Source organism: Haemaphysalis longicornis, unplaced genomic scaffold, assembly GCF_048455015.1.
Source record: "Haemaphysalis longicornis isolate Haplotype H1 unplaced genomic scaffold, Haemaphysalis longicornis Haplotype H1 scaffold_12, whole genome shotgun sequence".
NCBI classification, from domain to species: Eukaryota; Metazoa; Arthropoda; class Arachnida; order Ixodida; family Ixodidae; genus Haemaphysalis; species Haemaphysalis longicornis.
Window position 1 is genome coordinate 49,844,802 of NW_027526225.1, and position 26,194 is coordinate 49,870,995.

At 46.3% G+C, this 26,194-nt stretch overlaps 1 long non-coding RNA gene across 1 annotated transcript in view; it reads right to left on the reverse strand.

Moving 5' to 3' along the window:
- The window catches only part of LOC144161957 (uncharacterized), a 75,706-nt gene extending 49,974 nt beyond the window's left edge, over nucleotides 1-25,732 (reverse strand). Inside the window, exons 1-3 of the long non-coding RNA XR_013320547.1 lie at nucleotides 25,618-25,732; nucleotides 17,518-17,663; nucleotides 2,140-2,273 (exon numbers count right to left, since the gene is read on the reverse strand). This is a non-coding gene — a long non-coding RNA (uncharacterized LOC144161957). The remainder of the gene's footprint in view (nucleotides 1-2,139; nucleotides 2,274-17,517; nucleotides 17,664-25,617) is intronic.
- Between the last annotated feature and the right edge of the window lie 462 nt (nucleotides 25,733-26,194).

Sequence of the window (26,194 nt, forward strand, 5' to 3'; positions counted from 1 at the left end):
CCAAGGCTCCGACGGCCACCGTTTACGGCTTCTACCCTTCACCTCTAACACCTCGCCACGGTTGGACACGGCTTATGTTGGGAGCTCGGGGTCCGCGGTGTCGCTGCTCACCGTCACCATGAATACTCAAGGTGCCCCGTGCGGGGATTGTGGATGAGGGCACGAGCCAGGCGTCGGGATTAGTTGGGTGAATGTGGGGACATCAGCTAGGCGGAAACGATGCCATTTGCCAAGGCGTGTTGGGATGGGGGTATCGTGCTGGAGACAAAAAAGTCCCTGAATCGTTGCTGTGGCCAAGGTTCAGCCCATTTGGCTTGCCTTAGTGTACCCCCAAAGGGGGTGGGGGCAATTAAAGTCCCCCAAAACCAACCTTGAATATTTTCATGGTATTGACAGAATTTGGGTCTGGGTAAATGAGGAAGCCATGGGGATGGCAATGTTGGGTAGTTAGGAAGTGAGGTGTAGCTCTGCTTCTGACGGCCCCTGTCGCCATGAATATCAATGAAAAGGCAGCAAACAAAAAAACCGAAGTGTTTTCTTCGCCATTTCCTTTCCGATTTATACTTAAGCTGTAGTTTGCACATTCACCCGACATTCATTCATCGGTCTATGGCGAAGTTATATTGCGGTCCAAACAGCGGTAATTAAAACTGTACGACTTTCTTGTAGCCATGGATCAGAGCAGCAGCAAGGTACTTGAACATCTTTGATGGCCTTGCTGCGCACGAGCACTGTCCTTTCAGAATTTCTAACTCGCTATAAAGGTAGCTCATCTAGAGCGAAATGCGATGCGGTTCGCCGTTTACCCAGACGTTTTCGCGCCGAGAGCAACGATCTAGGCGTTGTCATCACTCAGACGTTTCACCCCAATCAGCATCAGGTGGTTGGCTTTGATTATGGGCTCTCCCTCGCTAAAAAAATGCGAACCAAAGCTAAAATAGAAGAATCTGAGTACTGCAGCAATCAAAACTGCCGCGGGAGACCTGTTTATGACACTGTTTTGGGTGGTTTGAGTGAACACAGCAAGCATCACTGGGAGCGATGCCAAGTTATCTATGCGGAACTAACACATCAGACGCCCTTCAGTAGCAGCACTCTACATACTCCTGAGGGAAAAAACGCACAGACGAGGTTCACCACGCCGCAGTTACGTCACCCCCAGCAAAAGCGGTCCTAGAAGGCATTGAAAAACCCAGGACGATGCTCAGATGGTGCGACGGCAGGTCCTCTGCCAATGACGCCCAGAGTTTCTACAGCATAAAAAGACGGACTATGTCGATACGAAGAAATGTTCAAGCGCAAAACGGCTGTAAAAACATATCGTCCTGCAGATCACATGCTTGCAAAAGACAAGGATGCTACCTAAAGACACGTCCAAAGGGGCATCAACATAGACCCTTGCTTTACAGTAAACTTCTAACGAGGCCTAGTAGTAGCAAGGCCACAAATTGCTCCAACATGTCTACTCTAGCAAACATGGTATATATGCCCCTAGATACGGCCCCACGAGTTTCAGAATTAGAAGACGGCTCTATTGGCGGCTATATTGACGCCGATACTGTGCGACAGGGTGGGGCTGTGTAGAACAACAACGACCATGTGAAAGTTTTGACGAATTCATAGCGCAAAAAACGAGGACAAAAAAGAGGTCTTTCTTGTCCTCGTTCTGTTCGCTGTGAATTCGTCAAAATCGCCACACCAACTTGCCCAAGAATACGTACTGGTGAACTATGTGAGGGACCATGAAATGCTGGCCGTCGTGTTTTAATTTATAGGGCATCTAAAGAACCACTCTTGCGCAGAAGAAACTCTTCTCCTGCGTATCCCCCTATGGCACTCATCATAAAACACGGGGTGGCGATGACAAAATGCCTTATTACTCCCTAAAAGCAAATTCCTCGTACGTGCTGCCGATATCACAGGAAAGCACGTGTTTGGCTTTCATCACCGCTGTGCATGCAATGGCGTCCGCTAGCACCAAGGTACTCTCACCCAATTGCCGTTTCACTTATTAAGGCTTACATTAGTTTTGTTTCAAAATCTTGCCAGTGATGCTTTTAGATTATATATTACTAATACATAAAGAAAGGGTGGGATGCGCAGGCGAAAGTCGCCAACAGATAATAAAAGATTGCTTACATTGCTTGAGTGCCTAGGGTAATCCTAAGAAACCAGACTGTCGTATCCAGCACGGATTTGACATAATTAATATTGCACGTGCTGCTGTTCGTTGAGAGGTAGGTCACCTTGAATGGATCTGTGGTATCCATAAACTGAAAGCATGAGGACATAAGCACAAATTTATTGCGGTGCACAAAAATTAGTCCCAAAAATCTTCAGACATTCAATTAACAGTCTACTAATCCGCAGGATCTTAAATGCAGAGCATTTTTTAACTCACGATGTCACCCGTTGTAGTTGTCCGTAGTAGTCCGCACCCCGCCCCCTACACTATATAAAAAATAATACTTACCGGCGCCTGGTTTCGATACCACGACCCTGCGGGCGGAACGCGAGGTACATGGTGCTCTACCCACTGCGCCACAAAGCCGACACAGAATGGAGGGCTACGAACGCGCCTTATATCCTTGACTCATTCAAACTACGTCAAGAAGCTGCTGATACAGCAGCAGCAAGAACAAGAACAACTTCAACAATGACGTCTCCCATCGACTCCCTTGAACGGCGGGACTAACTCAACCAGAGGCATCTAGAGGTCGACGACGCAACAGCCAGAGAAGAAAAGAGAGAGAAGAGAAGAATAATAATCATACCCACCTGCTAATAAATGATGTCACGTGACCACGTAATTACGTCTCCTCATTTAATTACAATACACTCAACGTCGTGCGCCCCCGGAAATGCTCTGCATTTGATCGTGCCCCTCGCGAGGGGGATGTTTTTTGGTGCTTGCTTTTCCTCCCGCACGTGCCGGCGTTGCACTGCCACTTTTTTATGCCGGTTGTCTCAAGGGTGAGTTGTTTACAGCCACACGTTTCCGTTTTCCTTAATCAGGTCCGACGAATTACCCTCTTTTACTCTACTATAAAGACTACAGCTGTTAGTTGCGGCAAATCGGCTTTTTTTTTAAAATAAAGGGCTTTACACATTTTTCGTAATTTCCGTATTTTTCGTTGTTAGGTATTTCCCGTTTTCTATGTTCCATTTTTTATTCGCCATTTCTTGTATTGTTTACATTTCTCTTTTTTTTAATTCTGTGCAACCGATTTCTTCTATGTAAAGTACTATAATGATTGCAGGTGGAACTTCCACGAAATCTGCATCATTGTTGACATTGAGTGCGTCAACCGCTTCGCTATTTCTATTTTTTTAATTCTGTTCGACCAATTATCTTTATTCGCGCTATTTTAACGAACCGGTGGAACTTCCGCGAAATCTGAAATATAGTGTGAATTCGGGGCTTAGATGGTTCACAATTTTCCGTATTCTTTTATATTTTCCTTATTTTATAGTTTTTCAAATTTGCTTCGACCAGCTGCGGTGCTAACATGCAGAGCTTCCGTAAACTCTCCATTATTCTGCTATTGCTTTACATTTTTCTTATTGTTTAATGTTTCAATATTTTGTTCCACCAATTATCGTTATTTACGGCGTTGTAACAATTACAGGAGAAACTTCCGCACAAACTGTGCTTTTGTGGGAATTTATGGAGTTATACAATTCGGGAGTTTTTCGTAATTTCTTCATGTTTTTCGCAATTTTTGTTTTTAAAACCTTGTTCGACCGATTATCTCGATTTACGTTATTACAGAAATTGCAGCTAGAACGTCCGCAAAATACGGATAATTGTGTAAATGTGGAACAACGTGGAAAAGTGGAACAACGACAAGGGAGGGAGAGACACAGCCCCGAGCATGAGATGCTTGGCATCTAAAACGCCCCCTGTGAACGAGATTTAGGAGCATGTTAAAGATCCCCGGGTGATCAAAATTAATACGGAGCCCTCCACAACGGCGAGCCTCCTCGCCTGAGTTGCGTCAGCACGTTAAACCCTACAATCAATCAATCAATTTATGCACCTAAAGACTTTTTTTGGCGAAGGAGTAATAGCCCTGTTAAATTTAAATGAAGCGTCTGTAGCCGCTCGACACAGCCGCGCATTCCTTTCTCTCAGGTCTGCCGCCGACGGGGACGACTGACGCCCGTGCGGTGACTACAGAGCCTTGGACGAATCGACAACTCCGGACCAATACACTCTGCCACACATTCACGATTTTAGTGCGCAGCTGGCAGGTACAAAAATATACAGAAAGATGGAACTCGTAGCGGCATACCACAAAATCCCCGCCGAATCAGAGGACATACTAAAAACCGCTATAACAACTCCATTCGGCCTGTTTGAGTTTGTCCGTATGCCCTACGGCTTGCAAAATGCAGCAAAGACCTTTCAAACGTTCATGGATGAGGTCACCCGGAGACTTCCTTTCGTCTTTATCTACATGGTTGACATTTTGGTGGCCAGCAGAACTCCTACACAGCCCGAACAGCACCTCAGCCAGTTATTTCACCGTCTCGAGGAGCACGGTGTGGTGTTCAAACCTCAAAAGTTCGTGTTTGGTGTCGAGGCTCTGAACTTCCTCTGCCACCACATCACTGCTGAAGGCATTATGCAATTGGAATCGAGAGTGGAAGCCGTCAAGACGTTTCCTGCCCCTACATCTTTCAGCAGGCTGAGAGAGTTCCTCGCGCTCTTAAATTTCCACCGGCGGTTCGTTCCGTCTTGTGCTCGAATACTCCAGCCAGTGACTGACCTGCTGCACCGAGACGACCAAAAGGCACCAAGAATTTGTTGGTCGGACGAACAGCAGAACGCATTTCAGAAAGCTAAGGACCAGCTAGCAGCGGCTACCCTCCTCATTCAACCACTGTCTGACGCTCGTACACGCCTCATGGCCGACGCCTCCTCCACATTGGTCGGAGCAGTGCTGAGCAACAGGAGGGTGCCCAGTGGAAGCCAGTGGTCTTTTTTTTGAAACACCTGAAGCCTGCAGAAGTACGGTAGAGCACTTCTGGAAGGATGATGCCCGCAATCTATTGTTCCAGTATGCATGTCTGCTGCTTCCTCAAAGGTCGTGAGTTCTACTTTATGACTAGACCACAAGCCCCTCACCTACGTGTTCAACAACAACAGTTCCACCTACTCAGCAGGGAAACTTCGTCAGCTCTCATTCGTCTCTGAGTTTTCTACACATCCGCCATGTTTCCGGGGTCGAAAACGAAGCAGCCGACGCCTTGTCTCGCGTCAACGCTTCCGCCGCAAAAGTCCTGGACTTCGACATGGTAAAAACGCGCACTAAAACGAGGACACAAGAAAAAGGCGGTGACACGGGACGAGCGCTAGCCCGTGTCACCGCCTAGCGCTCGTCCAGTGTCACCGCCTTTTTCTTGTGTCCTCGTTTTAGTGCGCTTTTTTACCATGTCGAAGTCCCATCACCAACTAGCCCAAATTTTTCCCTGAAAAGTCCTGGACTTCGAGGTGATGGCCGCGCCTCAGCGGGAGGACACTGAGTAGACGAGACTGAAAGGTGGGGGATTTCACTCGTGCTTTTGGAGGTTGCACTTCCCTACGTCCAGGGGACGATAACCTACGATACCTCCCAGGCAACCTCAAGACCTTTCGTCCCACTGAATTTTCGCCGAGTAGTATTCAACACTTCCCACTCTATCAGCCGCCCAGGTGTCCTCGCTTCCTAGCGGCTGATAACAGAATGCTGCGTTTGGCTCGGCGTCAACGTGGACGTGCGACGTTGGGCCGGGACATGTGAAACGTGTCAGCAAGTGAAGGTGACTCGCCACACTCGGGCTGCACTACAGGAATATGGGGTCTCCTGAGTCGCGGTTTGACCACGTTTGACCACGCGGTTTGACCAGCAACGGAATGGTTGAGCGCTTGCACAGGCAACTCAAAGCTGCGCTTACACCGAAACTCGATCGCCAGCACTGGGTGGAAAAGCTCCCGCTCGTTCTTCTTGGCCTACGCTCAACGGTGAAGGAAGACCTCGACAACAGCGGAGGGAAGTAGTGTACGGCTCAACAGTGCACCTTCCGGAAAAATTCGTTTCCGACCAGACACGTTCCGCCCCAGAATCCTCCGACAACATCGAGAATATGCGGGCATGGCTTGCGCAACTCAGGCCAACAGTGCCTCGCCTCGCCCGCAACAGAAAGGTTTTCACTTTTGCCGACACGGACTCAGCTAAACATCTGTTTGTGCGACACGACGCAACAAAGCCGCCCTTACACCGCCGTACGATGTACCTTTCAAAGTTTTGGGACGTAATAACAAGACCATCACAATCGACGTACGGCGCAAACGAAAAGTCGTCGCCGTGGACCGCGCTAAGCCTGCTCATATTGAGGGTTCTGTTCGTGCAGCCTGTCACGTACGTTTTCAGTGATAACCAGTGGACTCAGACCTTTTGCCATTCAGCCAATAACTGCGGCCTTTCTTTAAAAGTTCCGCAATTTATGGGGGAGCGTCTGCAGCGGAAGCCGCTCGGCACAGCCGGGCATTCCTTTCTCTCCGGTCTACCACCAGCTTGATGACAGTGCGCCTTTGTGGAGGAAGCGCATTGGCGACGCCGCCACCTGCTTACTAGGCGGCTCATTCCCCCGCCCCTTCAAGGGCACATTTCGGTGGATAGCTTGACTTGTTGTCCAGCTGAGTCCTGGCATAAGTCCTGGCGCCGTTGCCGTATGCTCGCTCGGGGGGCCTTTTTCCTCTGTCTTTTGAAGGAAGCGGGGGTTCCCCTTTTTTCCCTCGTTTGGGGTAGCTGCTTGGCGCACGCATCTTTTGAAAATAAACTGTCTTGTCTTGAAAATAAAAACCAGCTCCACGTCCGCTTTCTTGCCTCCTTCAGACGCCGACATTCCGGGCTGATATATCCCTAGCGTCAGTGTCACCTAATTATGATTTAAAGAAGGGCGAACACAGAATAAAAAAAAATCAAGTGATTTTTAATTCAATGCCGCCTCCTTGATAATCGGAAGTGTTCGGCGTTTTCGCCCGAACCAATGCCGAGGATGTTTCTTAGATTGACATTTTTATTATTTAGTAACACAATGGTGAAGGGTCATTTAAAAAGAAGGGCATCAATAGAGGTAAACCTTGGCTGCCGCCACAAATTGGAAATCCAGACACGCGAGTCCAGGAAGCGCAGCATCTCCGGTGTGTCACTTTGACCCACATAATGATGATGATGATGGTTGCATTTTAGTGGCGCATGGCCAACTAGGGCAAAGAGCGCCAAAAACAGATGGTTAGTTACCACAGAATAAAAGTGAACACTAAAATCGAATAGCAACACAGGTAAAAAGAAAAAAGACAATGGAGATGGCTGGCGTAGAGGGCCAGGTTGTGATTATGCATGATACGATATGAGATTCAGAAATTTAACTTCCGATAAATACTTAAAAACTCGCTTTGACAGAAAACATTGGTTCATCGCCTAAGTGCGATGGGTGGAGTAGGATTTGTCGTCTGTAGATTTTTGGAAAGTGTTTGCATCGTGTGGTGTGAAGTGCCTTGCACGTGATTCGTTTGTGAACAACGGATAGGGCCTCTCCGCACGTGTTGCACTGGCGTCGTCAAGATCCTGTCAGCAGATACGAGTGCGTTGCATGGGTGTTCCCCATGCGTAGCCTACCCAAGGCGACTTCCGTGTGTCTGTTGTGCGAGTCAGCTGTCTACCGTTCCAAGTGTGGCTTTTTTGCATGTAGCTTGTTGTTTGTTCACTCTAGTGTGTTTGCCATGTTCTACGAAAGTGTTGTTTTATGTGTGGCTTGAGGTCTGTATATGGTATGGTTATTATGTCTACAGTGTTTCTGATTGCAGCAGCAGTGGCCCTCTCATCTGCCAACTCGTTCCCAGCGATCTCAGCGTGTCCTGGGACCCAGCAGAGGAGCAGCTCATGCGTTTGTGCATCCGCAGACATGATTGTGTTGAATACAAGATTAACTATGTGGTTTTTGGAGGGCTTGTGCGATGATAGTACACGAACAACACTCAAGGAATCTATATAAATGATAGAATTGGAAATTTGATTTTCAAGAATGTGTCCTACAATCAGTAAAATTCCATATGCTTCTGCTGAAAAAAAGTTGTGTGCACGCTCATGGTTCTGGCTGTATTGATTGTCGCACCATGAGCAGCGCACGACACCCTAGTGGCGGTTTAAGAAGCGTCACTGTAAAATTCTGTGCATGTGTATTTAAACTGTACAGACAGAATGTGCTGCAGTATTGCAGCTCGTGGTACACGATTTTTGTCACGTTTCATAAAAGAAAGTTTCATAAAAGGACGAAAGGTCAAGTTTCATAAAAGGACGAACTTTCCAAGGAGGTAAAATGTCTGAAAAGGATGATCTGTATACATCTAAAAACGAAGCGCTGAGATCCGAGGCTCGCTCTCGGATCTCGGAACAGCAGAGATATAAATGTATTGTTAAAGACAGGATAAAAAGGATGGTTATTCAGCGATAAAATTTTTAAAGCATAAAGCAAGTTCATGTATGTTCGTTGGTTCTCAAGGCTCCACGTATTACACTCGACACACAGACTCTCCACAGGGCTAGTGCGAAAAGCACCCGATGCGAGACGAAGCCCCAAGTGTAGCACTGGGTCAAGCATTCGCAATGCCGTCTTAATCGCCTACCCATGCACCACACTGGCATAGTTCAAACTAGACCCAACCAAAGCAGTATACAAGCGCAGCAGTAGTTCTTTGTCAGAACCAAAGGATCGGTGGGAGAGGACCTCAAGGATATAACTGTTTTGAGACATTTATGCTTAAGTTCCTTGATGTGGGGAATGAATGTGAGTTTGTGGTCAAACACAGCACCTAAGAACTTGTGCTCCTCGTTCACAGGAACCGACCCGCCATGATGAGTAATGTCTGCATCCAGATGGACCCCGCGCTTCCTGGAGAACACAACGCAGGAACGTTTTGTGGGATTCAATTTAAAACCATTCTTGTCTGCACAGCCTGCAGGTTTGTTGACACCAAGGTGGACTTGACGTTCGCAGATTGACATATTACATGATTTATATGATATCTGGACGTCATCTACATACATAGAATAAGAAATTGTAGGTGACAATGCCTTTCCAAGAGAGTTTATCTTAATTATGAAGAGAGTGCAGCTCAACACTCCACCTTGCGGCACGCCATTTTCTTGCACGTGAACCATGGAGAGTGCACAACCAACGCTTACTTGAAACGTTCTGTCTGATAAGTAACGAACAAAAGTGTTTAATATGTTACCAGAAACCCTGAATGACTTGAGGTGACTAAGGATCCCGTAACGCCAAGTGGTGCCGTAGGCCTTCTCTAGGTCGAAACACAGAAACAATACTGCTTATGCAAGAAGGCCTCCTTGATGTACGAGTCAAGAGCGACAAGGTGATCGTTTGTCGATCGCCCCACCCTGAAGCCTGCCTGGCAGCTCTCGAGAAGACTGTTGTACTCTAAGAAGTACACTAGTCTTCTGTTGATCATCTTGAGAAGCTCGCACAGACAGCTCGTCAGGGCTGTAGTACGGTAACGTGAGGGAGACGATTGGTCCTTCCCCTCTTTTAAGAAAGCCGCTACTATGGCCTCCCTCCAAGAGTGTGGAGTGTGCCCTGAAAGCCATATTTTTTATACAGGGTGTTCCAGCTATCATGCACCAAGAGTTAAAAAAATAGCAATGGCCTAACTCGAAGAAAACCTAGTGCATAATGTTTGCAGTACTGTGAAGAAGCGGGAAGTAATTTGTTCGTTAGTAAGACTTAACTAATTATTGTAAATAATGATGTAACTCGAGAATTACTGTCCTAATCACTGAAGTGTCAATATGACATTTGTATGTACCCACGATGGGCATCTAACTGCGGTATTTTCAGCGACGAACTAATGGCGTACTCATTTATTCTGACTGATAAAGAAAACCCGCAAAATATGAAACATACCGCGTGACGGAGCTAAAGCGCGCTTTGTAAAGCAGCGTCCTCAAATAAGCTGATGGAAAGCAACTGCTTCGCGTGCTACTCTCCTGCAAAGACGGCGCTTCGCCTTGATAATGGCAGGCATGGAAGGAGCAGCATTAGCAGATTTCCGGGGCGCGTTGCAGATAAGGCCGCGATTTCTTCTTCCTTTCTTTTGTTTATTTTATTCCTGCTAACTCAGAGGCAGCCTGTTTGAGGGCGTTGCTTTACGGTGCGCGCGGAGGCGCCGTCACGTGTTATTTTTCATATTTCGCGGGTTCTCTGTATCAGTCAAAATAAATGTGTACGCAATTATTCCGCCGCTGAACGTACCGCAGTTGGATGCCCCTCGTGGGTACCTACAAGTGCCTCATTGACACTGTAGTGATTAGGACAGTACTTCTCGAGTTGGATAATAATTACATATATTTAAGTAAGTCTTATTAACCAAAAAATACTGTCGGCTTCTTCACAGTACTGCAAACATTATGCATTAGTTTTTCGTCGAGTTACGCCATGACTCTTTTTTTAAAATCTTGGTGCATGATAGCTGGGACACCCTGTATAGATGTAGGCGTGTTCCGAGTGCGTCTGCGTGTAGGCGTTGTACCATTGTGTATGTGATGTTGTTTGGGCCTGGAGCTGAGCGCTTACACGTGCTCAAAGCAGCGCTAAGCTCATGCAGTGAAAACCGTTAAGTTATCTATTGTTATCACTTAGGTCACTTATTAACTCACTTATTGTTATCTAGTATAGCCTTCTTTTCGGCCGATTGTTTGTGTTTTATAAAAGTGTTTGCGTAATATGCTGAACTGGACACGGGTAGGAAGTGTTGTGCGAGGGTGTCAGCCTTCTGGAACAAACTCTAAGGTATTACAGGGAGGCCATTTTATTCGATTTTCTAAAAGGACTAAAGAAGCCAGCTTCGTACGGAAGACATCATACTGTAGACCCAACATGCCTGACGAGAAGAGGATAAATAGGATACTTGTGTACTTTTTAGGAGTACACTCGTCTTCTCGAGAGCTGCCAGGCAAGCTTCAGGGCAGGGTGATCCACCAACGATCAACTTTTTGCATTGCGATTCTATTTAAAAGATGCCTTCAACCGTAAAAAATTCTGCATAGCAGTCTTTTTGATATGGAAAACGCCTGTGATACCGCTTCGTTATATGACATCGTCAGTGAGCTGAAGTTTTTCGGTGTTTCGGGCCACATGCTCAACACCACTGTAAGTTACACGCCGGAAAAATCCTTTCGTGTGAGAGCTAGAAGTAAACTATCGGGTGTGCTTGCGCCGAACATACGCGTGCCTCAGCGCGGCATTTTCAAGTACAGACTGTTTTCAGTTATGATGAACTCGCTGCAGAAGGCACTGGCTCAATCATTTTTGTTCTGTGCTTATAGATGAGGTCCAAACTGGTTTTGATTTGAGTGACTTCCTTATTTGTCAACGACAATTTCACCTTGACGTGAACAAATTTCCTGGCTGGAAGACCACAAATGGCTTTAAGGTGAGCCCCCGGAAAAGAGTACTTTTGATCTAGTGTTCTGGAAGCAGGGGATTTATGCTTACACTCATATCATTCTTAGTAGCGTAATAATATACCGCTGAAAACGAAACACATTTTCGGCATATTCCCATAATACACTTAGCTTCAGTCCACCCAGAGAAACCCCCTTACCAAAAAAACCTAAAAGCACTAGACATTCTTAAGGTCTTCTCATACCAATCGAATGGTTCCGACAATAACCTTCTGCCTTTAAGCTGCCTTGGTATGGCCCCGTTTGGACTACGGCAGTGTCGTGTATAAGGCGGTAACAAAAACCGCACTAAAATGCTCGACCTAGACTGCTTTTGGGATTTCGCCTTGCGTGTGGCGCTTTCCGTACTATCATAGTCAAGAGCCTTCATGTCGAGTGTGATAAATGGTTCACATAACGAGGATATGCGTGAACGTCCTGTATGCCGCAGAAATCGTGGCTATAACTAACTGTAGAGTATTTCGAATGAATTAATTCGCTATGTGTATTTAATACTGGAAATGCCAATGTGCCGATTATATTGCCATCTCGCCCAGTTTGTTCACGCGCAAGAACAGTCTCGTAATCCTCACGAACCATGTGCGTGCCGACAACATGGCGCCACCCATTGTCGCACTGTGGAACTTCCACAAACTAATATTACGCGGCGGCCCCTGTTCACGTTATCAAATCACGAGCACACATTTCCTTCCTTCGAACAACACCTTGTACCATGTAGGCGGTTGTCGGATCCAGAATGGACATTTCGGTAGGATTGGTTTCGGTGGACGTGATGACAGCTTTGCTTGTGTGCTTTCTGTTGGATTAGTGTCCATGCCCCATGTGAGTGTCGCTGATGCGTGACCGCCCTGTATCACTTCACAAGTATGCTTTCTGCGCTATTTCACAGGCATCTGACTATTCCAGCACACGTAAGTCACGACAGGTAACCAATTATATGAAGCAGAATTCCTTCAGTCTAGTGGGGCTCATCATGACGTTACTGGACCACTTGACCCATTCTGCTGCTCCTTTAACCAGCGTAGAGCTTTCCGTTAGCTCAGTTTGTGTCATCTCTTGTCCTTTAGATGCGTTGATTTGGTCCAACTGGATGGGGATCTCCCTCCCTAACATGACTTTTGAAGGTGTTACTGCGTGGATTTACGTGTCGTGTTAGGGTGAGACAAGTGAACGTGCGGCGAACCGGACGGTTCTCTTGCGAGCAACCTCGTCAGTTCCCCTACATCAGAGTCTGCAGGACCATTTGCAGCAAGGTATTATGGGGCTGATGTTGCGCTCCGTATTCTGTTTCTCTGGTAACGTCATATCTCAGAAGACACAAACGCCGTTCCGTTTTCCGGTCAACGTTATGGGGTATGGTATGACGAATTTGGCAAACTGAGACCGCTGCACACTGATGACAGCTGTCGATGTCAGGCTGTTGATTGGTGGCACGTCCGATCACTTGGTGAAAGATTCGACAACAACCGACAAGGTATGTCGAGCACACGACCAGCAAGTACACACTCAAGGTGTGCAATGGTGTCGTGAGCGGCGTCCATGTTCGAACTGGAACCTTCATTGGATAGCTCTGGGTGCACCGGCACTACTCGCATGAGTTGACATTTCATGACAAGAACCAGGAAAACAGGAGGTGGGACATGATAAGAAGAGCACGAAAATGCCCCTGGACTAACTGATTTATTTAGGTAAAAAGAAGACACTTGCACACGATTCCCGCGCATTCGCACACTCTGGCCAACGTTAAGAAACATAATGACGTAGATAAAAACTGATATTCCTTATCTGCTAAGACAACCGAGGGATCACTGACACCAGTTTTTTCATTTTTTTCTTATTAAAACACCTCGAATAGCTCGCGATCACATCTCGCGTATCTCCGACCTACAGGGCTCGCGACGTGGAACTGGGGAGAACAATCCTGGCAGTTTTTTGCGTGTAAAGCTAAAATTCTACCCCTTTCTTAGTTTAAAGTTGGTTCAGTTTCGGTGTCCAAGCCAGGCCACAAAACATAACTACGCAGACAAGCCTTCAGGATAAAATTTTCACGATGTCCTGCGTTAACGAAGGACAGGGCCTTTTTGGTGATGCTACAGGTATGACAACTTTTGAGTCCCTGCTGATCCATGCTGTATAAATATCAAGATCGGTAGCTCTTCATAGGTATGGAGTGTAATTGACCACATGCAGTCGATGCCCGGTGCCCTTCTGTACTGCTTAAAATATTTCCGTAAAAATGAAGTCCTGTTGCGTGAGTGTTGCCGCAACCTCAGCTGTCAATATTTGTCACAGTAATGCCTCTAACAATAGGACACCTCTACGTGGGTGAGGTTCTTGGGTGAGGTTTGCAAGTGGCAGTCTGTTGATCGCGTTCCCATTCTGATGAAGCGTTCCGGCCCGACCGTGAAAGTTATTGTTGTACGCTGAGAGCTTGAAGCGTCCCGTTTTCATCCTGGGCGAAAGCATTTCAGCTAGTTTTGTGTGGTGCGAGATACCCGAGTAACGCCTGGTGATCCCTCAAAAAGCGACTCCTCCGCTCACAATGTGTGGCTACAAAGACTACAGGAAGTCCTTCAAGGCCGAGTTGTGCATAATTACGCTCGGCAGCACCAAATATCTGGGACAAACGCAATTGGTGTCCCTCTGGCTTGACTGTCCAGCTATGCAAGCACTCTGGCTTGACTGTCCAGCTATGTGATGCCTCGTAAAGCGAAGCATCACATAGTATGAAAGGGGGCTTGCTTTCATTCTGGTGTGAAAGCCAGTGTCGCTGAGGTACGAAAACAGAACTTTTAGCGCTAGGCGTTGCTGAGAAGAAGACGGCCAGGGCCCTAAAATGGTTTTTAAGGTCACTGGTCATTGCGTATAACCTATGCGTGCAATGTTCTGTAGCAAAGTAGATCTAGAGTCCTTGTAGGCAGGACAGTAGAGTAAAAGATGCTCAATTGTGTCTTCCGATGCACAGTTGTTGCACCTGGAGGCGGTAGATAGTCCAATGCGGAAACGGTAGCTGTTGGTGTAAGCTGCATTAAGTCAAAAACTTTAGATTTCTTCACTCTGAGACTTTCGCTCTTGCCCTTTTACTTAATTTCGTTGGTCCCTCTCTCAGCTTGCATCTCTTTTCTGCCCTCCTCTCTCTTGGGCCTTTGTTCCTTTTCCCCCTCCCCTAACAGAGTAGCATGAAGGCGATTTTGTACGTCGGCTAAACACTCTGTTTTCTAATAAAGAGCTTCTCACTCTCTCTGGTGTGAAAGGGCAGTCCTCGACAAAAGGCACTGCTTCAGCTCATCAAAAGCGTTGTGATGCCGCTGCTCCCATTTCCAAGCTTTCCCCCTTCGCGAGCAGTTCATACAGGCTGGACGCTATTTTATCGCGGAGGTCTACAAAGCTATCATAGAAGGACAGCATGCCCAAAAATGACTGTAGTGTCTGCTTACTTGTGGGTGCAGATGTCATAGAGGAGGCCTCCCCGTTGTGATTCAACATGCGAATCCCTGCTGCATCAATCTCGTGTCGAAAAACTGAAGTTCGCCTTCACCAAACTGACGCGTTGATTTGGGCAGTCAATGGTTTGCAGGGTCAACTGCTCGAGATCTGACGTTAAACGGCCCTTGTGCTGTTTTGCTATCGCTCTACTCTCTATGATATCGTTTAGGTAAACAAACAATGATTTCAAGCCATTCAAAGTCGTCTCCATGAACCACTGGAAAATTCTGGTGTAGCTGAAACACCAAAATGAAAGCCTGTTATCTTTGTACAGCCCCTTCGTGGTGCTTAGTGTTATGATCTGTGCTGTCTCTGGGGCCACGTGAAGTTGTTTGTATGCTTGAGCTAAGTCCAAGGTATTGAAAACATGGCCTCTCGTCAAAGTGCTCTACAGACTCGCTGCTGTGGGCAAGGGGTATTGGGCTGTTTTCGCAGCCTCGATTACTGTACAACGGTAGTCACCAGAGGCGCGCCAGCTGCCATATTATTCTGCATTCCTACGAGCCGTGTAGCACATTTTATGTTTTGGACCACCACCCAAGTACCGTCTTCTGTGGCGAAGGAAACGAGAGGACCAGGTGTCGGGCTGTCGCGAGGCTAGCAAACCCACTGCAGCCCAAGCCGCGCTCGTGGGGCGTGCATGATCCCGCTGGCTGCTCTCGTGGCGCGCTGCTCTCTCTATTAAGAAGGCACTCCAGCGGCCTTGAAATTCATCAGTAGCTTGCCTCAAGGAAACACAGGCATTGCGCTGGACCAAGTATTTGCCGTTGGCGTCCCTATGACAGGTGGAGTAAACACAATCGTCCAACTGAATGACATCACTGAAACAGGTGAAGAAAGCACCCAAGTTAGTAGAAAGCAAGCAGCACATTGCACTTCATAAGCACTACGTCCACTACTTTGAGCTTGGGTGAAGGCTGCATTTTCGCTTTGAGACTGTTCTCCGGCTTGGCTCCCGTCTTAGTATCAGGCGGGCAATGCTTAATGCCAGTTGGTACAAAAAGAGTAAATAAAGTACAACAGTGCAATACTGATGAAACACAAGAAGAAGAAAGTGACAACCACGAGAATTTTATTTTTCGGCTTTTGACGTATATACGCTGGCAGTAAAATATACAAGAAAAGAAGAAATAAGATTAATTCTGGCGATAACCCATGCGGTCGTCACGCTGCACCGAATCCATGTGCCACCAAACATGTTTCCAATTATCTGTGGTACAGAACAGTCATCTATTTTTGCTAAAGGGACAAGGAGGGTGCGCTCAGACATTTTTGTTTTCGCCGCTCCATTTCTGCGGCTTCAATAATTACTCTAGTTATTTTATCTTTGTGGTTTGAAATGACTGGTGACACCAGGACAGCCAAGCAGCCAAATTTACTGTGTAGTGTTTTCGTGTTAGAGGGGCCGTGGGGGCAAAATCGAAGCTTGATTCATTTCAATTGTCAGATTGTTGAGATAACAAAGACATTGTTTATTTGCGTTGTATAATGAGTTCTCTAGTGATTAAAACAGAGAATAGCCATGCGACTCACCAGTTATTTTTCCGCACTGAACTCGTCACGCATTGTCAACCGCTGCTTGGTATTGCTCAAAAAACAAGGGCTTACAAACTTGCCGCACGAGGTATTTTTGCTCACATTTGCCGTAAGAATAACGGGGTACGCAATGAGAGTTTCGAAGGAACTCGTAAGCATTACGCCCCAGGTCTTGTTTGACACATCACTGGCCAAGTGACATAAATCATGCTGCCATTTACGTGGCCTTGCTTGTGGAGAATGCCCAGTATTTTACGAAACGATTGGTATTGACCGTAGCAAAAACAGGCCAGGTACAATTCCAACCAAATGCAGAGCAATTGCGAAGACTCATCGTGCTACTGACTGACTGAATGATTGAAAAAATAACATTGACAAAAAGAAAAAGAAGAAGAAAGCGTTAAGCGTCGTAGTCCCGCAATCTATAAAGGCAGAGAGTAAACAAGGCAATACCTTTTATATTTCCGCGTTTTCAGTAGCCTTTGCAAACCTAGTAAGGTTCGCTGTTGGGGACATTTCCTTATACGTCATTGCTTACGCCATGCAACACGCGATTTAGCGGGAAAAAGACTGAATTCGGCTTGACGCTTTATTTCTCACTGTTTGAAGCATCGTTTGCTGCCGGTCAAGCAAAGTGGACACTAGAAGGCATAAAAGTTCTTGAATAACCTAAATGAAAACTCTTTTTCTCCAATCGTGCCTTTCAAGATATTTTTGTGCGGATTCAGCGGCAGAGAACATGTCCTGTGGTACAAAATTGTCCCAATTCTTACCTGTGTAGGACTTATAAATTATAGTTCAATAGAAATGTTGAACAGCAGCCAGAAAATTCTTCGGTGTAGTGAACGTCACTCAACTACTTACAAAAGCAGTCTTTCATAAACTTTGTTAGGATCTCTTGAGATCTCAAAGAAAAACAAGACGTCATTTAGGCGGAAGGTGGCAGAAACAAATGTGTCAAAGTTACCTCTTTTATCGAATCCATGTGGTATCTTTCCTCACTCCAAGCTGGAGCAACAAGGCAGACGAACACGACGAAGTGCGAGATATGCACCATCAGTATTTCTAATCCGCCGCTTCAACGAACTCTCCAAAGGCTGTATTTGATCAGAACTGTAAAAATAATAACAGAAAGATTTCTTGGAAGTCTGTATGCTCGCTTACAATACCAAAGGTGTCTTTCCTTGTCGGAGACACCAGCCTTTTTACAGGCGAATTTAATGTTCATAGAGATAATGTGAAGACGCGATATTGAGACGTGTTGCGTACCTCCCACCAATTGCATATCCTTGTAAACCTTGTCAATTACAAAGAACACTCTTTGCTTTTTTCTGAAGGGGTAAGCGAAGCATGTGGTATATCTACCTCCCAAGTAAGAAATGTTAAGTCTGGGATCAAGATTTTGTTCCTCGCACTATAAAAAATATTCGCCCTAGATGCTCACAATAAATTCTGCGAAAAACAGTAGCTTTGGCATCATTCTGCGAACACCCCACAGCTTAATCGAGTACGGGGTTGAGGTGGTTGTTGGCTATTATCCATGGCTTTGTATAGCCAAAACTCGACACAACTTCAGCTACACGTGACTGGCAGAAGCACTAACTTCCATATGGACTTCATTTTTTATTTTTTGATAGGAAGCAATATTCTCAGTACAGTATTTTTGTTGGAGGTGAAAGCTGTGCGACAGCAAGCCGGTGACTCACTTGCTAAAACGAGAATGGCAAAGCTGTGCCTGAAACGTGCGCTGTAATTGTCCTCCCACCACAAGGCTTAGGTGACCTTCTAGACACAGGTGGCTGTAAAAATCGAGAAGCATGGATCCCACGAAGCGTCTGATGTATGTTTCCGAATTTCTGCTCAGCACCATTGTATGCACCAGCCCATATACCTAGAATCAATGGTGAATAGGCGCCGAGGGAGAAAAACAAAAGACGGTTTGCAGCAGTGTTGCTAGTCGTAATCCCGCATTTTCACCGCCGGTCCCACAGACTGTAGGAGATGCAAAAAATAAGTGAAATTTGTATTTCATGTGAACATTTTACGGTCTTTTTTAGGTCGCCATCACTGTTGCTGCTGGCATCGTTCGCCGAAGCTACCTCAACTCCCCGTACATGGCATCCTCATCAGCATATTGGGGGTAAAAAGAACCGCCGCATAATGGCTTACTTCAGGCCTATCGCACTCCCATCCTACTTTAGGAGAAGAGAAAGGGAAGCTAGCTCGTTCAAGACCAGAAGCACCATGCGTACGCCACAAAATGTCCACTCCACCGAAGAGTATGCAGCCCTCAAAGAACGGCAAGAGGAGCATGCCTCTGAACACGCGCGTGTTTGTTTCGGTAATCTATACTTTCCATCCAAAGCCCAGGCGAAATGACAGTGCCGCACCGCTGAACGGGATAGGCAAGCAGGGATACCGGGAGACAGAACATTATCTGAGGTGGCGACCGATGTATTATCTAATAATTTAGCAAGGTCTGTTCCGCAGAGGTGATTAAGGCGTGGAACGCCGGAAGTTACCGGAGACGATGATGACAGAAATCCCATCATAAAATAATTTCATTAGCACATGCCGACAACATTGCGAACTGAATATAATAAAGAACTGCAGTGATGAGAACACATGCATTGCAATGTGTGCGACGTTCAATCATGGCTCCGTTAGTCATGATTCATTCATGGCTTCGTTAAACACGTTATATTCGACCGACATATTCAGTTCTCCTCTTTCAGAGCCTAAAACACAAATCAGCGGGTAAAATGGGGGCGGGAAGACCTGAAAATTTTGTGAGCGATGCAGCCGCTTCAAAATGTGCTCCTTCTAGTTTTCCGGATGCTTTTCTCGGGGAAGAAAACCCGGGTCAAAGGGGACTGTTTATATAAGGCGCGGGGAAAACTAACGGAGTCTTGAAGGGGTTAAGTTGAGGTATTGATTCAAGGAGAGCAGCGGCGGGGTGAACAAATGGCGTGGAGATAGAAGGGCTGCTTGTTAACATAGTAAAATTGGCATCCACCAGTACAAAAAAATCGGGAAGGCTCGCCATTCATATCCTGTTGACATTTCTGGACATTCGTGACACGTGATTTTGCATGCTAGAATACTAACATGTGGCACGAGGCTGACGACAGCCCGAGTAATAGAGGGGGCGGTAAGGGGCCGTAGGCAGTCACAATGGAGCCAGATTGGAATGGCTGGGATGCTGTAAGGATGTAGCAAGACGAACTACAAAACCACCAGGAGCACATGGCGACGTCCGAGGAATTAGCGTCGACTTGGGCGGTCAATAGACAGTTTAAGCTTTACGTACGTACAGAGTTAACGTACGCAAACGTGAAACGTATACGTAGCCAACGAGCATGTATTTGGAAACCTTTATAGTTAAACGTAGGCGACGCATCTTGCGCGTAGGGCGCTCTCTCTCCGTTCATCATAGAGTTAATACTACTGATTCTTAGAGGAAAACCTGCCCTTCCAGCCCGTGTAATGAAGCGCGTTAAACTTGAACGCAGCCATGATCCCACTCTCACAGCGTCGCCAGCTGTCTTTTGCCTACTGAAGTTGGCGGCAATAATAGGTATTCACATGGCAACCTAAGAATTCCATTAGGGCAGCCTCCATTACAGTATAAATGCGCAAATTCGGAAAGACAACTTTAGCGTGTTGAAACGTTTTGTTTACTATTTCCTTTGGTAGGTAGTCAACTTTTGCGGCATGTTAGCACGTTAATGGCAGTGTTGAATTCTCCGCAACTCAGAAGGGTAGCGCGTAGAGTAGCGGGTACTTCGTACGCTAGTTTTTGTAGTTTTTGTGGATGTAGTTTTTGTAGTCAGTCACTTTTGTAGTGTAGTCACTTTTGTGGATGTGGATGTAGTCAAAGGTAGTTTTTGTGGATGCGTCAGGGGAGTTCAGTCGTCGCTTCAGAGCTGAGGCAACGTTTTTCACGTTCCTCCGCTTCGGAGGGACTTCGTTTCAGTGCCGTTGCACTGGATGTCGATGTACCCGTTTTCGCTCTGCTGGTGTGACCCGTCTGTCGGCCACGCTCTAATGCAGAAAATTCCGAAGTCGTCGAAACCGCCGCAGACTTCGCTCTTTGTCACAGCATGCTCGCCTCTGCGCCTCGCCGTTCCGTTCGAGACTTCTGGTCTCCTGGACCCAGCATGACGCCAGACAGCAGTTTTCGAGGTGTGTTGTGGGGGACGCGATCAACCCCAGTGGAACCACTGTTCTTTACTCTCTCCTGGACTTGTAATGTTTACTTTTCTCTATTGTATCCTATTTCCGCCACTGTGCCCACCCCCGGACTGGGTTGAGTGGAAGTGATTGATAGATAGATTGATTGATTGTGTTGTTTAGCGGGCCGACGCTACATAGGTGATGAGGCGCGCCGTAATGGAGTGCGCCGGATTAATTTTGACCACAGGATTGAATGCAGGTGAGCTCTTATAAGAGCTCAATAATATCCCCAGCCGCGTTCCTTTCGTTCTTCCATTAAACACGAGTCACTTCTCCCTGATTGCTTTTTTTCCAGATTGCTTCAGCCATGTTGGCGCATGCGCTGTTTCTGTATATCTTCTTTTGTTTGTGCTAAAAATGTAGTTGGTGTCCAGGACTAGTACTGTGTCCCGTCTCTACAGGGCTATTTTATTGTCTCACACCCCTCCCCCAGTCGGCGGAAGCGTCAGGTGATAATCTCGTTGCACGCCGTTGATGTGGTCTTTGAAACCGCTTGTTTTGCTTTTCTGGTGAATAGAAGTTTGACCTGGACAAAGGTAATAAGAAATGGTTGTGCGAGCTTATATATCAGTCGCGTTGCTCCCCGTAGAATCGTTATCCCTATCACATGGTTCTAAAAGCTAGAAGGTCGCCGGTAGCCACAAAGATCCGTGTTGCTCAAAACAGCCCGAATTTCATCGGACTCATATCGAGCAGTACACGTATGTATGTACAAGGCTTCGATTCAATGGGCTGGGAGGATTGGAACTGAGTCTTTTTAAATACCACTCCAAAAGAAGTGTTGCGATATACTGAAACAAGTACCATATATAGTAGAAGTCGCGGGGGTCTTTTAAACTTACACCCGTTCTATTCCCGGCATGCATCTTTAAAAAGACAAGCCAATGAGCTGAATACAGACATGACGCAAGTTTTTTGGGAGTGGTTTTGAAACTAAAATCGCAGCAAACAAACAATCGTTCAACCAAAAAAATGTCGATTTTGTGTGGAATGCAAGAGCGGTGACGTCAATACTTCTCCGATATTTGTTCTTTTGCTGACAATACAACAAAGAACAAAAAAACTTCTTGTTTCTTCTTTTTGTTTTGCGAACTTAGGAATGTAGTTAACATTATTGCACTTTATGCTAGGCGAACAAGTCTTTTCAGATACTGTAAATACCTCTCTACGATGCGCCTGCAATACGCGTGTTAACGTTTTCGTCACCAGTGTAGTTGCTTTTAAATAGTGGCCCTTGGATTACCTGACATTAAATAGCCAAAAAATAACCACGCCTAATGTTAGCACATAATACGTATCAATAAATTCACTCAAGAAAGTTTTCCTCTTTCTAAGTAAGTCGAGGAGATTCGGCATTGGTTTCATGCTTGGGAGACATCACAAAAGGCATGTTATGACTGTTGCTGGGTTGCGTTAGGTCGAAATTAATGCATTTCATAGCAACAACCCAAAATCTAAACAAAAGCTAACCAGAGATTACAAGTGTAACCAGTGTATCATGCAAATCTTGTAGTGCCATAAAGGGCAGGTGGTAACTATAGCTTTCAGTACTTCCAAACATACAAAAAGAAGTGGAAGTTTTGATTAGCATCACTGGAGGGCTCTTTACTTTTAACAGTCCATGTTCCCCCTCTCCCGGAATAAAGGAACAGAAAATAATGTAGGAAACTAACCTGCTTCAGAAAAGCTATGGCAGGTTTAAATCAAATAAATACACGGTGCCAAAAGCGAAGAAACATTTTAGAAGAAAAACCAATTTGAAGATAGAAAACTAAAAGGCTAAGTTGGGCGAGTGGGTTACTACGTGAGGAATTCATCGTAATAGCGAACATTAAGACAGGGATAAAACTAAAGAGGAGAATAAACCCACACTACATATCAACTCAGTTTATGCCACCGAAGCAGGGAAACACCAGAATGTACGCGACATTTGCAAGCGTTATCAGAAAAATGCCGCGAAAACAAAATAAACAGTATTGCCATATCACAGGCCACATTACAGCATCGGCTCGTATCACGTAGTGCAGAATCAAACCCAAATGTGTGTACAACATTCATCCATCGCTCATGTGCGACCACCTTCCCCTCTCCAAAAATTGAATTCCTTTGCGGACAGTGCCAAGGACGGTGCGCTGACACACTTTTCCCCTTCTCTGTCTATCAAGAAATCCTCAAAAATATCTCGGCCTGTTTGTGAGGAAGACTTGTACACGACGCGTGTCTGGCAGAAATCTGGAAAGCAACCCGTGCACCCACGGCAATAATCAGCCAGGCGGCCAGTCCCATCTCTACATTCACACCTGGATGATGCTCTCTAAGCCTTACAATAAGGAACCTGCCTGTTTGACCAAAGTAGCACTTTTTGCACGACAGGGGGATTCTGTAGACCACCCGCGTCGCACAATCCACAAACAGATTTGTGTGCGTTACGATACAGCCGGGCTTGGTGCAAAGAACATTTTCCGTGCTCACCATCTTTGACAGCATTTCAGGTGCCGAGAACACCACCAGCACACCACACTTCCCACCAGCCCTTTTTAGTTGGTGGGAAACTTGGCGCTCGTGAGGCAGAGCCATAAGATGAACTTTCTGCCTTTGCCATTTTGAACCGTGCACGGATTTTGTTTTGAGATCGTTCACAAGGCTCGCAGCCACAGGCGCCACCATTTAAGGTAGAAAATCGGCCGCTGTCTGTCTGTCAGCTTGCTCAAACAAGCTCGCCTCCATTTCATGCTGGCAGCATCAGGTAACCTCCGTCTTTAGAATGTTCTTCGCCATGCCTCACTTTACAAACGTTAAATGGGCTCACTGGTAGGGTAGGATGACTTTTTGGCTGATCACCCCCAGGTGCAGGCGCACATCCAAAAAGTGCAAAACACCCATCTCAGGGAGCTCATACGTGAACTTCAGACTGTCACCGAAATTGTGTCACCGGGCACAACTTTATCCAAAAAGAAAAGGAAATCATCCACATATCGGCAGATCTTCACAATCAAGCTGCCCTAAAGGCGACAAGCAATTAGCCGGTCCAACTTGGCCAAGAACCACTCACGCAGGACTGGGAAATACAAGAACCTATACTAACGCGTACCTACGCGAACCTATGCATTTCTTCTCCTCTTTAGCTTTCTCCCTGTCCTAATGCTCGCTAGTAAGATGAATTCTTTAGCTAAAAAACCTTATGCGCCGCGTATCCGCTGTAGGAACTATTTACGAAATATCGTGGCCAAACTTGATATTCACTTAGTAGCGTCTTTCCATTATATTTTGAGCGCTCAACAGGAAATAATGAAAAAACGAATTAGTCCTTTCCACTCTGTGACCATGGATCACCTGCGAAGCGAGACGCAGACCACGGAGGGAACGGAAGAAAACGCGTTTTGGAAGTTTGCGATTGAGCAACTTCCTAGCCAATTAGCTCAACTAAACGCGAAATGACCCCAGGTTTAGTCTCATGGACAAACATGGAGATGTCTGATTTACTGCCACGTCCTAGGCATCTTACTCTTTGTGTGCCACACCAACCCAATCCGTGCGAACACTGAGAGGCACGGGACCAAAGCAATACCTGCTATTTCATTTCCGCTTGTGAAAGCAAAATTGCGGACACAATTTTTGTGCTTTATCTGTGACGTTGATGCCGTAAACATGTTTTCTTTCGCTGCCACGCCATTTCAAAGCACGTCTCGTGCGAATCTGCGCCTAATGCAAATTCACTGGAAGGTCGCTGCGTTGAAGATCGTTGAAATGTTTCCCTTGTTTTAAGGTGATGGCCCCCACCATTTGCAAGGGGTTCCGTAAAATCATGCGAATTTATCGGAGACTGCGGTTGTCAGTGTCTCAAGTATACTTTCTCGCCAACATTTGTTTGGGGAAGAACAACTGCAATCGTTTAGAAGAAAGCGAAACCTCCAATGCACAACAGCAGCAAGCAATATTTAAGATACTGACCATACAAACACAGTTTCTGTATAATAACACGCGCGCGACCTTTCCCTCTTTTTTGCCCTCTGGCTCCCAGCTACATGTAAATAGTTCTTCGCTACATGTAAATATATCGTTTTATAACGGCATGGCTTGTGTCATCTGCCACCACATTACACTTGGTGGAGTTGGCGGGTTCGTCATTGCCTTCCGGGTCCAATCATCGCATCACATCAGCGTGGACAGTGCCGCCAAGGATAACGAAGCCGCGCCGGCCAGCCAGGCCCCACCCGAGACAAGAACACGACGATGTCCCGAGCCTCGTTTCAGCAGCCCGAAAGAACCAAGGGAAGTGGAACCGGCGGAGTAATGGCGGTGCCGCTGACGCAAATTCTGCTGCTGTTACAGATGACCTGCTCTTTCCCTTCGTGTGAAATCTTGGCCTGCTGTGACGCACTCGGGAACGGTGCAGATCCACGACGCAAGAAAACCTTGTGATTGAACGTTACCGCAGTCAACTATGCGTGTCAACGCTGAAGATTGAAATTCGAGGTGCACTGTAAACAACTTCGGGCAATGCTCCCCAGCAGTCTACGAACCCTTGGATATCGGCAGTAGATTAGGGCTACGAAAAGCGGAATTTCCAGTGCTCTGTTGGGGTGTAGAACCGGCGCAGCCATGGCGGTGTCGCTCACGCAATTTCTATTGCTGTTACAAAGGACCTGCTCATTCCCATCGTGTGAAAGACGGCAGCGCAATAAACAGGACAAAGCGCAGAAGAGATATACACGAACGCTTGTGTTTGTCTCGCCTTCGCTTCGTCCCGTTCATTGCGCTGGCCTCTACTCTGAAGTTATTTACCAACCGGCGCAAGCTTCAATTGTTCTGAGATTAACCATGCACTCACCGTATTTTTTGGCGTAGGGGAAACGACGCTGAGCAGTGACGAGCGCATGTATTGCTCTGGCAACGTGAAATGTAATTTGACGGTTATCACACAAAAATCACAGCCGAACTATTACATAGGGCGCATAAGGCATATATAAATGCTTCGCACGTATTTAAAAATAAGACAGGCAAGAAACACATTTGAAAGGCTAAAATGCTACACAGGTGCATGTGTCAATCTAAAGAAGGCCACACATATTTTTTTTCTGCATCTATTTATTTCTTTGACTCGCTTTTAGTCACATAATTGGGGTTTTTGCTGCAATGTCAACTTCCACGCTCTTCCTTGCGTTATCGCCTTTTCTCGGCCGTCACCCCTCCATGGTGTCGTCTGCTGCTATCCTACAAGTTTATAATGCCGCGAAACATTCATTCTGTTTGTGTACTTCTGTTTTCTTTTAAATCCGGCGGCGCCCGGCGGTCTTATCAGTGTTTCAAGCGAAGTATCCTTTTTTTTCTTTTGAATGCCATACGGGCTATCTTAATTTGATAGGGAGAGAGTATGGGAAATATAATTCCAGAGTAGCTGCCGCGGC